This window comes from Eptesicus fuscus, chromosome 22, assembly GCF_027574615.1.
Source record: "Eptesicus fuscus isolate TK198812 chromosome 22, DD_ASM_mEF_20220401, whole genome shotgun sequence".
Lineage (NCBI taxonomy): Eukaryota > Metazoa > Chordata > Mammalia > Chiroptera > Vespertilionidae > Eptesicus > Eptesicus fuscus.
Genome location: NC_072494.1, coordinates 23223246 through 23233361, shown reverse-complemented (window position 1 = coordinate 23233361; position 10116 = coordinate 23223246).

The following is a 10116-nucleotide window of genomic DNA, read 5'->3' as shown; positions in this document are numbered from 1 at the left end:
CGCTACACCCACGATTGGGCCAGCGGGAGGCACAGGGGGTGGGACTTGGGGTGGCCGATTGGGCTGGCGGGACTGCTCCATGGCTGTGCTGCGGCACAGAAGGGGCCTCTGGGGCAGCGAGCCCACGTCCTGCTGCGGACCATCAAAGGCGGGGAGCGAAAGCCGGGGAGCTGGCTGGCTGTCTGCTCCGGCACCAGGCCTTTCAAAAGCCTCCGCCATGCCGGAGGCTTTTGAAAGGCCTGGTGCACCAATGGACAGACAGCCAGCTCCCCGCGATCAAAAGCGGGGAGCTGTGTGTCTGCTCCAGCACCAGCGGACCCCCTGCCATCAAAAGCGGGGAGCAGGCTGCTAGCAGTGTCTGTGGAGCATGCTAGGCTTTGCGGGGCAGTGGATATGGCCTGGATGGCAGGTTAGGCCTAGGGGACCCTACACGTGCATGATTTAATCATGCACTGGGCCTCTAGTATTATATATTATAATTATATTTACACCACTCTTGTATAACCTCTAATAACCTCAGTTATTCAGACACATTGTTTGCTTCAATTCTCATCGAAGCCTGTGCTGTGTTACCACCATCCCTCTTTCACAGATGAGGAAGCTGATGCTGAGAAAGGTGAGGTGACTTGGTTTCAGTCACAAGGTAGAGCTGGAACCGGAACCTCATCTTCTGAACCCAGAATGGGTGCCTGTCCCACTACACGGCTGGCTGCTCAAAGCAAGCAGAGGCTCTTAAGAAAGAACACTGGAGCCCTAACTAGTTTGGTTCAGTGGATAGAGCACCAGTCTGTGGACTGAAAGGTCCCAGGTTCAATTCCGGTCAGGGGCATGTACCTTGGTTGCGGGCACATCCCCAGTAAGGAGGTGTGCAGGAGGCAGCTGATCGATGTTTCTAACTCTCTCTTCCTTTTCCTTCCTCTCTGTAAAAAATCAATAAAATATATTTTTAAAAAAAGAAAAAGAAAAAGAAAGAACACTGGAGGGTGGATTTCTGTGCTTTGGCCAAACACAAAAGTTATGAGTGCCTAAGTGAGAAATAGTGTTCTTTGTTGAGTTCATGATTCCTCTCTTTCCCCCAACTCTCTAGTCACCTTTTAACCAGAGCACACTAGTGATAAAGGATGTGCAGGGTGGGGCAAAAGTAGGTGTATGGTTGTGAGTACGAGAAACGTGGAGTTTATTCTTGTATTATTTATTGTATTATTTTCCATCTGAACAACTGTAAACCTACTTTTGCCCTACCCTGTATATACATGCAGATATCAACGGATGTTTAGATGTAGCTCTTTGCCCTAAATTAACTTATCTCCTGTCAGTCACTTTAATCCTGAGCTCAGGTAAAAGTGAAGGAGAAATTTATTAATCCTTCATTTTGAAATGTAGTTAGAGCTTACATGCAGTTAACATAAAACTTTATGTGATTATAATTTACTTTTAGCATAAGTATATGATGTTAGTATCATGAAATTATATTTGTGGTTTTCATCAGGAGTAGTGATATCGACTTTGCACCACAAAGTATGGGTTCATGCAGCAGAGTATAAAAGATTTATAGGAGCCCAGCCGGCGTGGCTCAGTGGTTGAAGGTCGACCTATGAACTAGGAGTTCATGGTTTGATTCCTGGTTAGGGCACATGCCCGGATTGTGGGCTTGATCCCCAGTATGGGGTGAGCTGGAGGCAGTCGATCAATGATTCTCTCTCATCATCTTTCTTTTCTTCCTTCCTTCCTTCCTTCCTTCCTTCCTTCCTTCCTTCCTTCCTTCCTTCCTTCCTTCTTTTCCTTCCTTCCTTCCTTCCTTCCTTCCTTCCTTCCTTCCTTCCTTCCTTCCTTTTTCTTTCCCTTCCTTCCTTCCTTCCTTCCTTCCTTCCTTCCTTCCTTCCTTCCTTCCTTCCTTTCTTTTTCTTTTTCTTTTTTATTGATTTCAGAGAGGAAGGGAGAGGGGGAGATAGAAACAGCAATGATGAGAGAGAATCATTGACTGGCTGCCTCCTGCATGCCCCCTACTGGGGATCGAGCCCACAACCCGGGCATGTGCCCTTGACCAGAATTGAACCCGATGCTCCACAGGCCGGTGCTCTATCCACTGAGCCAAACTGGCTAGGGCTCATCATGGATGTTTCTCTCTCTCTCTCCCTCTCCCTTCCTTTCTGAAATCAATAAAAATATTTTTAAAAATGATTTATAGGAGCTTGGAGAGGAGGACTACAGGCAGAGAATAACATTCTTGAAAGGACAACCACCACGAGCCACCCCTTCTTCCCATAGTATGTCCCCACAGACATTGCAGAATTTTCAGGGACAGTTCTGCGCTGAGTGGGGATAGAAAGTATAGAATAATTAATTCCCAGGCCTCTCCTGTTCATGGCCCACCCTACCAAAAATAATGTATCCCACACATGCAAAATAACCAGTAGGACGCTGGCTATCAACTAATGTGCTTTCACTATGGTTCTGCATTAGACACCTAAAATGAGTTCTGCTCAATAACCTAAACCTAATGTGGATATACTTTTTTTGAATCTGGGAGAATTTATTTTTTAATCATCTCTTAATTTCTCCCACAAAAAAGCAACATGACTTACACTTGAAAGCATTTTCACCAAACTGCTTACAGGCGATACTCGTTTTTAAAAGTACATTTACTACAAATTTACAGCAAGAAAAGTGCCTTTTGGTATCTTTAGAGTTGACCTAGTGCTATGAACAATAAAGTAGATTCAATTCCTGAAGTAATTTCCTGGTTCCATCACCAACTCATTGTGCTTGCTTAAGCGAGTTACTTAGCCTCTGAGTATGTTGGTTTCTCCACCTATAAAGTGGGGTTAACATTATTTGCTATTAGATAATGTCAGCAAAGCACGTGGAGAACCTCAGATGAAAGGCGCCACAAGTATCTCGCTATCTGAAGCATGACCTCATTCTGTCTGGACGGTGGACTTCACCAGGCTCGCTGATTATCCCGGCACCTGCCTTCAAAACTTTTCCTGTTCAACTTGCTTTTCACTTTATTCATTTCTATTTATACTCTTTGTGTATTTCCACTTCATTGTACCGTTTGCATTGTTTTGAGGAGAGGTGATGCTTTGAAGAAACCATGAGACCATGCTTTAATGCGTTTTCTGCTTTTTGTTTGTTTGTTTGTTTTAAACGCATATGCTTATATTTAAGATTTGAGACAAATACAAAAGCACTTGGACAACCTTGTAATTATAGCTATGCGAGTTATATTAGCTTTCTTGCTTGAGTTATTTACATTTTCATTCATATTAAAAGGTAATTTTCAGCATGCCCGTATATCTTTGTATTCCTTTGTGGAAGACTTGAGGCAGATGTTGAAACTGCTGTCAATTGTAATGTGTGTGCCCCTTTTCTAGAGGAACAAGATAACATGATACAAGGGGGCAAACGATTATTTGCTGAGGACTAAATCTGAGCTTAACCTCTAGTCCAGCCAACTAATACATATTGATCTTCTCTGGTAAAATGGCAAAGGTCAAAGGGCTACTTCAGGAACAACCAGATGACTCGAAAAGTAGAACTGCTGATTCAATAACAAATAAAACTCATGGGTGAAGTCAGAGGTAGGAAGTCAGCTGCATTTCCTGAACACAAAAGCACTTCACTCCTGTGTCTGTCAACCTTCTTATCCGAGGCTAATAAGAATGTTTCAGAGGAGCCGACTTAGTCTTTGAAATCTACCAATTAACAACAGAAAATCTAATTCTTGGCACTATTTCCAAAGGAAAAGATTTCATCAGAATCTGCCCACTAAGATGTTATATTTCAAGTGGCAAGTGTTACACCATCCAAACACAGCTTGAGTCATCTGTTGAACAATGGACAGATTATGTATTTCTCTAAGAGATAAACTTTCATCAGAGACATCAAGCAAAATACTATGGGCTTTACAATGTTTCCCCTATATCTATTATATATTTATGGTTTATAAGGTATGATTTAACATCATTTTTGCTCCTTAAGAAGTAGATATTATGATGGGATAGAATATAGCATGATGGTTCAGAATGTAGGCTCTGGAGTCAGGAGGTGAGTTCAAATCCCCTCTCCACCAGTTACTAACAGTATAGCTTTGTGCCTTTGTTTCCTCATCTATAACTGGGAGATAGTAATAGTATCTACTTCAAAGGATTATGGAAATTAAATGAGAAACCACGTGTACGGGGCCTATGATGGTGTCTGGCACATATTAAGTGTTCAATAAACGTTAGACTCTGCTAAGCTTGGTGTGACACAGGTTGGGGCCTCTGAAAAGCTGATTGTGAGACCAACTTTAATGTGCAGGATATTTACTAGGGAGCACCCTTGGTATGAACACCTATGGAAGGGAGGAAAGGAAGCGGAATGGGGGAGGAGGAGAAGTCACACTGTACTAGCCTTAGCCAACCCCACAGGGAAGCTTGTATGCAAATGGCCCATCTGAGTTACACTGTGTCAGACTGAGAAGACTGGGCCTTTATATGGCCTCCATCAGTCACTGCATGTGCACCACTCTCCCCCTCGCTGGGCACGTCCTTGGGCAAAGCGGCTCTCCGCAGATGAGGCAACCCATGAAGTGACTGACAGTGCAAACTATCCACGAACTGCACGCCCAGCAGCTGGTGCAACAAAGTCTTCCTTGTAAGGGATCTAGGTGGCCCACCTTCCTTGTTCAACACAGGGTGGTCTGTGCAGTGTTTGGAAAATAATGTCCACACATTACAGATGCTTGAATAAGAGTGAGGTCTTGCCGAAACTGGTTTGGCTCAGTGGATAGAGCGTCAGCCTGTGGACTGAAAGGTCCCGGGTTCGATTCCGGTCAAGGGCATGTACCTTGGTTGCGGGCACATCCCCAGTGGGGGGTGTGCAGGAGGCAGCTGATAGATGTTTCTCTCTCATTGATGTTTCTAACTCTCTATCCCTCTCCCTTCCTCTCTGTGAAAAAGTCAATAAAATATATATTTTTTAAAAAAAGGAGTGAGGTCTTTGAGGATAAGAGCAGGATAGTCAAGCTGAATAAGCATAAGCCATGGGAACAGGAGAAAGAACTAGATATGGATGATGGAACGTTTTCTCGTTCTCTTTAATTCCCCAGATTTTTGGAGAGGTTGGATTCTAGTTCCTGGAAGCCCTTGGTTGACTGAACATTGTGATGGGCTGGGGTTTGTAATGGAGGTGTAACCGGGGAGAAAGCCCTCATATTCTGTATCATAAGGGTCACCTAGGAGGGTGGGAACAGAAGCCAGCCACAGCCCATGCCATTCCGAAGGGGCGAGGAGAATCATTGTTAAGAATTTTTTAGCTAACATGGTAACTGGTTATGGCTAACATTGTATCTTTGATGTCCTTGGCACTTTCTAAGTGTTCTTCATGTATTTCCTGACTTGATCCTCACAGCACTCAAAGATAGTAGTCACCATGATTTCTCCCACTGTAGAGATGAGGAAACTGAAAGAAGGGAAGTCATTTGCCAGTGTCCTTCAGTGAGAAAGGTGTGGAGCTGGGACTGGGACGCCGGCAGGCAGAAGCCAGATTGTAGGGCCGGAGCTCTTCATCATCCTTTTCCCTCCGTCTCTGCGCAGTTGCCAATGCTTCTGATGCAAACGGACTCTATTTTAGGAATTCAAAGAGGTGTCATTTTGCATCAAGACCGAGAGGGCAAAAACAGAGGCTGCGTGGTACGCAGGGAAAGGTGACACCCAGGTTGCCTGTTGGTATTTTGAAAAAGATGAACCGTGAGACAACACTGCAGGCCTTTAGTTAGAAAAGCAGGATGCCAGTGTGGGCAAAGATGAGTCAACAGGGAGGATTGTGTGATGACGGTCTCACCCCACATGAACTTCTTCAGACCCTTGGTATGTGCAACACTGGATTCCACAAAGCTGAGCAAGGAGGAAAGAGAGAAAAGGATGTAAAGGAGAGCCACAAGTGAGAATCTATCTGCAGGTTGGAAAAGGACTCATCTATACGGAGTCCAAACAAACTGGCGGGAAAATACTGTACATTGGGTCCTAGAGACTGTATACACGGTGATCAGAATAGATGTTTGAAAGCCGATTGCCTGGGTTCACATCTCTGCTTCACCATATACTTGAAGATGTATTCAGCTGCCCCTTAACCATCTCTGCTTATTCTTTGGTCTGACCTCTCAGCAGACTGCCATTCCCACTCCTGGACCCTGTGAAAGGGGTGACCTAGGTCCTAGGCAAACAGGTTTAACCATGTATTAACCAGGGACATTCCAATCAGATCCACTCCTTGGTGTGTTTAAGCCACAAAGGGGAAGTGGCTAAGGCGCAGTGAACCGGAAGTAGAGAGGCAGAGGGAATGGCTGCTGAGGCTCCATCCAGAACAGCCTCCCCGGTTCCTGTATTTTCCTGTCGTGCGGTCTGAGACATACATCCTTACAACACCCACTCCACGCCTCCTCCTTTTCTCTTCTGCTGGTTAAACAGAGTTTTTGTTTATAATCAAACAATTCCTGGCTAAATACATGACTATTTCTACTTCAAACTGCTAAAAGTCAACATCAAGACTTGCAGAGAGAAGAATTCAGTCTACCAATGTGTGCTTAGTACTTCTGGGAGGGAAGATACAAGAGCTACATAGATTCTTAGTAATAGAGCACTTTGAAGATTCCTCTGTGAAGACACCACGTTCAATGATCATACCTCGTAAATTCCACTCCTCATATATCTTTCTTTAAAAAAAAAATATTTTATTGATTTTTTACAGAGAGGGATAGTTAGAAACATCGATCAGCTGCCTCCTGCACACCCCCTACTGGGCATGTACCCGCAACCAAGGTACATGCTCTTGACCGGAATCGAACCTGAGACCCTTGAGTCTGCAGGCCGATGCTCTATCCACTGAGCCAAACAGGCCAGGGCCTCATATATCTTTCTTATCCATCTTCCCCCCACACCATCTCTGAACTATAATATCCTAAGGCAATATGGGAAGATGTAAGGACACTTGCTAGCTCTTTTAAGGAAATTCTAATTCCAAATCTCACTGTGGAGAGATCTCAGGGCCTCCCAGCTTTGTCTCGTATCATCCCCCTTCCCCTTGGGGACCTCTCACTTATGATCCTTGCTTCACCAGAAAAGGGTTAACTTCCTTACACCACTGGGATGGGCCCCTTTGTCTTAAATTTCTCATAGCACCACTGAATTCAGGGTGAGATATAGGGTGTCCCCTCAAAAATGCATGTACACTTAACAGCTGATATCTCTATTTTGAAAATGAAGTGTATTTTAATAAATTATTCAGCGTGTATATAGGGGGACGGATATCCTATATATGTGTGTATATAGGGGGACACCCTATCCCATATAATAAAAGCCTAGTATGCAAATCGACCAAATGGAGGAATGACAGGTCGCTATGATGTGCACTGACCACCATGGGGCAGATGTTCAATGCAGGAGCTGCCCCCAGCCCGCAGGTCCCAGGCCAGCCAAGGCAGGTGCCAGTGGGGTCCCTGGATCGCCCCGCAGAGGGAGGCGACTAGTGGTGGGGGGCAGGGCTGGCGAGCAGGTAGTGCCAGCCAGCCAAGGCAGGTGCCAGCGGGGGGCCCCCCCCAATCTCCCTGCTGGTCACCCCACAGATCAGCCCTGCTCGCCAGCCAGGCCTAGGGACGCTACCCGTGCACAAATTTTGTGCACCAGGCCTCTAGTAGTTAAAAAGGCTTGGGAATAACGAGGAAAAGCAAATGAAACACTGAAAGATACAACTCACCTGTTCTAACTAACTAGGTAAGTGTCCAATTTTCATTCAACAAATATTTGAGCAATCTATGTGATTATCACTGTACATGGAATGATGACATGCCTGCTCTCAAGAGACGTAAGGCAGTGGGAGTGTGCTAACTGCTGTGTCAGTGGTGATTCAGGATGAATGAGAGCACAGAGACAAGGCAGCTAGACCAGTATTTGGGGGAAGGGAATTGGGGAAGGTTTCAGTGAAGTTGTCTTAAAAAACCCCAAGGCCTTAAGAAACAAATGTGAATGAGCAGAGCATGAAATTGGGGAAAGTGAGAGGGCAGGAAATGAAGCATTCCAGAAGGTTCCAAGCATGTGCAAAAGGGAAGAGTACAATGTGTAGATTGTGAAGGTGACGGGCTGTATTTTTCCTACCACCCAGAAGAGTCCACAAGAACGCCAGGACGCCTCTGAAGCTAGGCCAGAGAGAGATAGGTATTCAAATTCAATAGCAGTTTCCTCTTTTGACAGCCAATGGCAGCTTGCTCAATTTGGTTCCCCAGACTCAGGGCTGACGTCTTCATTCCAGGTGGCTAATGCCAGTAGAATCCTCATACCGTAAGCTTTTGCCTTGACCTTGATGGGGACACTATGGCAGAATAGTCCATTAACTTTACGCCTTCAGCGAGAAATGCTTCCTTACATTGCCACGTAAAGGCCACTTTCCAAAGATGTAAGGTCGCAGGGAAACCGGGCTTTGTCTTATTTTAGGCAGGAACTATGTAAACCCTTCTGTTACACTTCTCCTCACAGAATGAAAATCAAGGTTTTTGTGTGTGTGTGTGTTTTTTTTTTATTTAAAGAATTTTATTTTCCTTCTCCAGATAGGAAGCCTACAAAATTTATTATGCTTTATCAGGAAAATACAGGCTCAGTCTTTCCCAAGAGGCCTCGTATTTCAACTCCCTGGGTCAGAAACTGCTATTGGACAGACTGAACCAAGCCAAGGGGAAGATCCGACATTAACCAATCCACTTTCTGACCAGTGGCACACAGGGTCCCTGACCTCCTCCATTCTCCGGATTCTATGTCTATTCAGCCATGTGAGCACGGCACTTAGAAGAAATGTGCACATCACTTCAATCATTCCCCACTCCTGGATTTATCTCGGTCCACTCAAAGTCTGCTTTCTGCCAACAGTAAACCCCAGAGGTCAGGAGGCCAAAGGTTCTCGATGTCTACCCGGGGTTCCTTTGGAGGCCCAGCAACGACCCTTTCCTTCAAGATCCATTTGGATCACGCTAACCACACACAGTAATAACCCCGAGTTCCCGAGGTGGGATGACATGGGATGAGGAGGACCCATGGGATCAAGCCTGCTAGAGAGAAGGCAAGGTGGATGCAAAAAGATGAAGATCAAGTTTACTTCGGATCTTTGTTTTGAAAATTGGAAGTTTAGAAAACTTCCTGAAATAGGAGGAAGTCATTAAAAGGGAAGCAAATTAAGTTTCTAGACATTTGTATGATACAGTACTGTACTATGGTTTTCCCTGGACCAATGTTATCACCCAATGTCACAATGTGACTCATCTCTAGACATCCTAGTGCCTATTTTCAAGCTGATGACATTAAAATTTCCCTTGCAAAAGGATTATAACAATATAAACAGAAAATACAATATTTTAGGCAGCCATGATATAAAATACAGCTGCTCTTGAGCATACCTTCCCAATGAGCAAAACTTGGTACTTTGGGGAGCAAAAAATATTACTCTTCATATGTATAAAGCACAAAACTATATACGGTCCATAAACAGATGTCCAGAATCAGAATATGTGTGGTATTAGAATTTCATGGGGATAGACAATTCGGAAAAATACATCTAAAGAGGCTCTTTAGTGAGGAGAGAATGAAAAATTTGAGAAACACTGCTACTGATTCTTCTGTCAAGTCAGGAATACCTATATTAATTTCATTCTAGTGATAATTCAAAATCCCAAGATAAAACAGAAAATCATGGAGATTTTACTTCTAACCTATGCAGCACTGTGACTGGATCCAATTCTGTGGCCTTTGTTTCTCCCAGCAGAAGTCACTCAAATTGTTCAAGTGTAAAGAAAACCCTAGGATTAGTAATAATAATAAAAAAAAAGTTGATGAATCATTAAGTTACAACACATACAAAGAGTACAAACCGAGAAAAGTAAATTTATTTAAATTACTAAAATAGCTTTTAAAGTCATTTACGGATCAGCTGCTATAATTATTTTTCCAGAAAGGTAAGCAAAATTAATTACTTAAAAATTATTTTGGTCAGTGAAACATTTAATAAAAACAATTTGTTTCTCCATATAATATATAGGTATAAAATAAGCCTCTTCAAAAACTCTTCTTGTTTTAGAATCCTCTATAA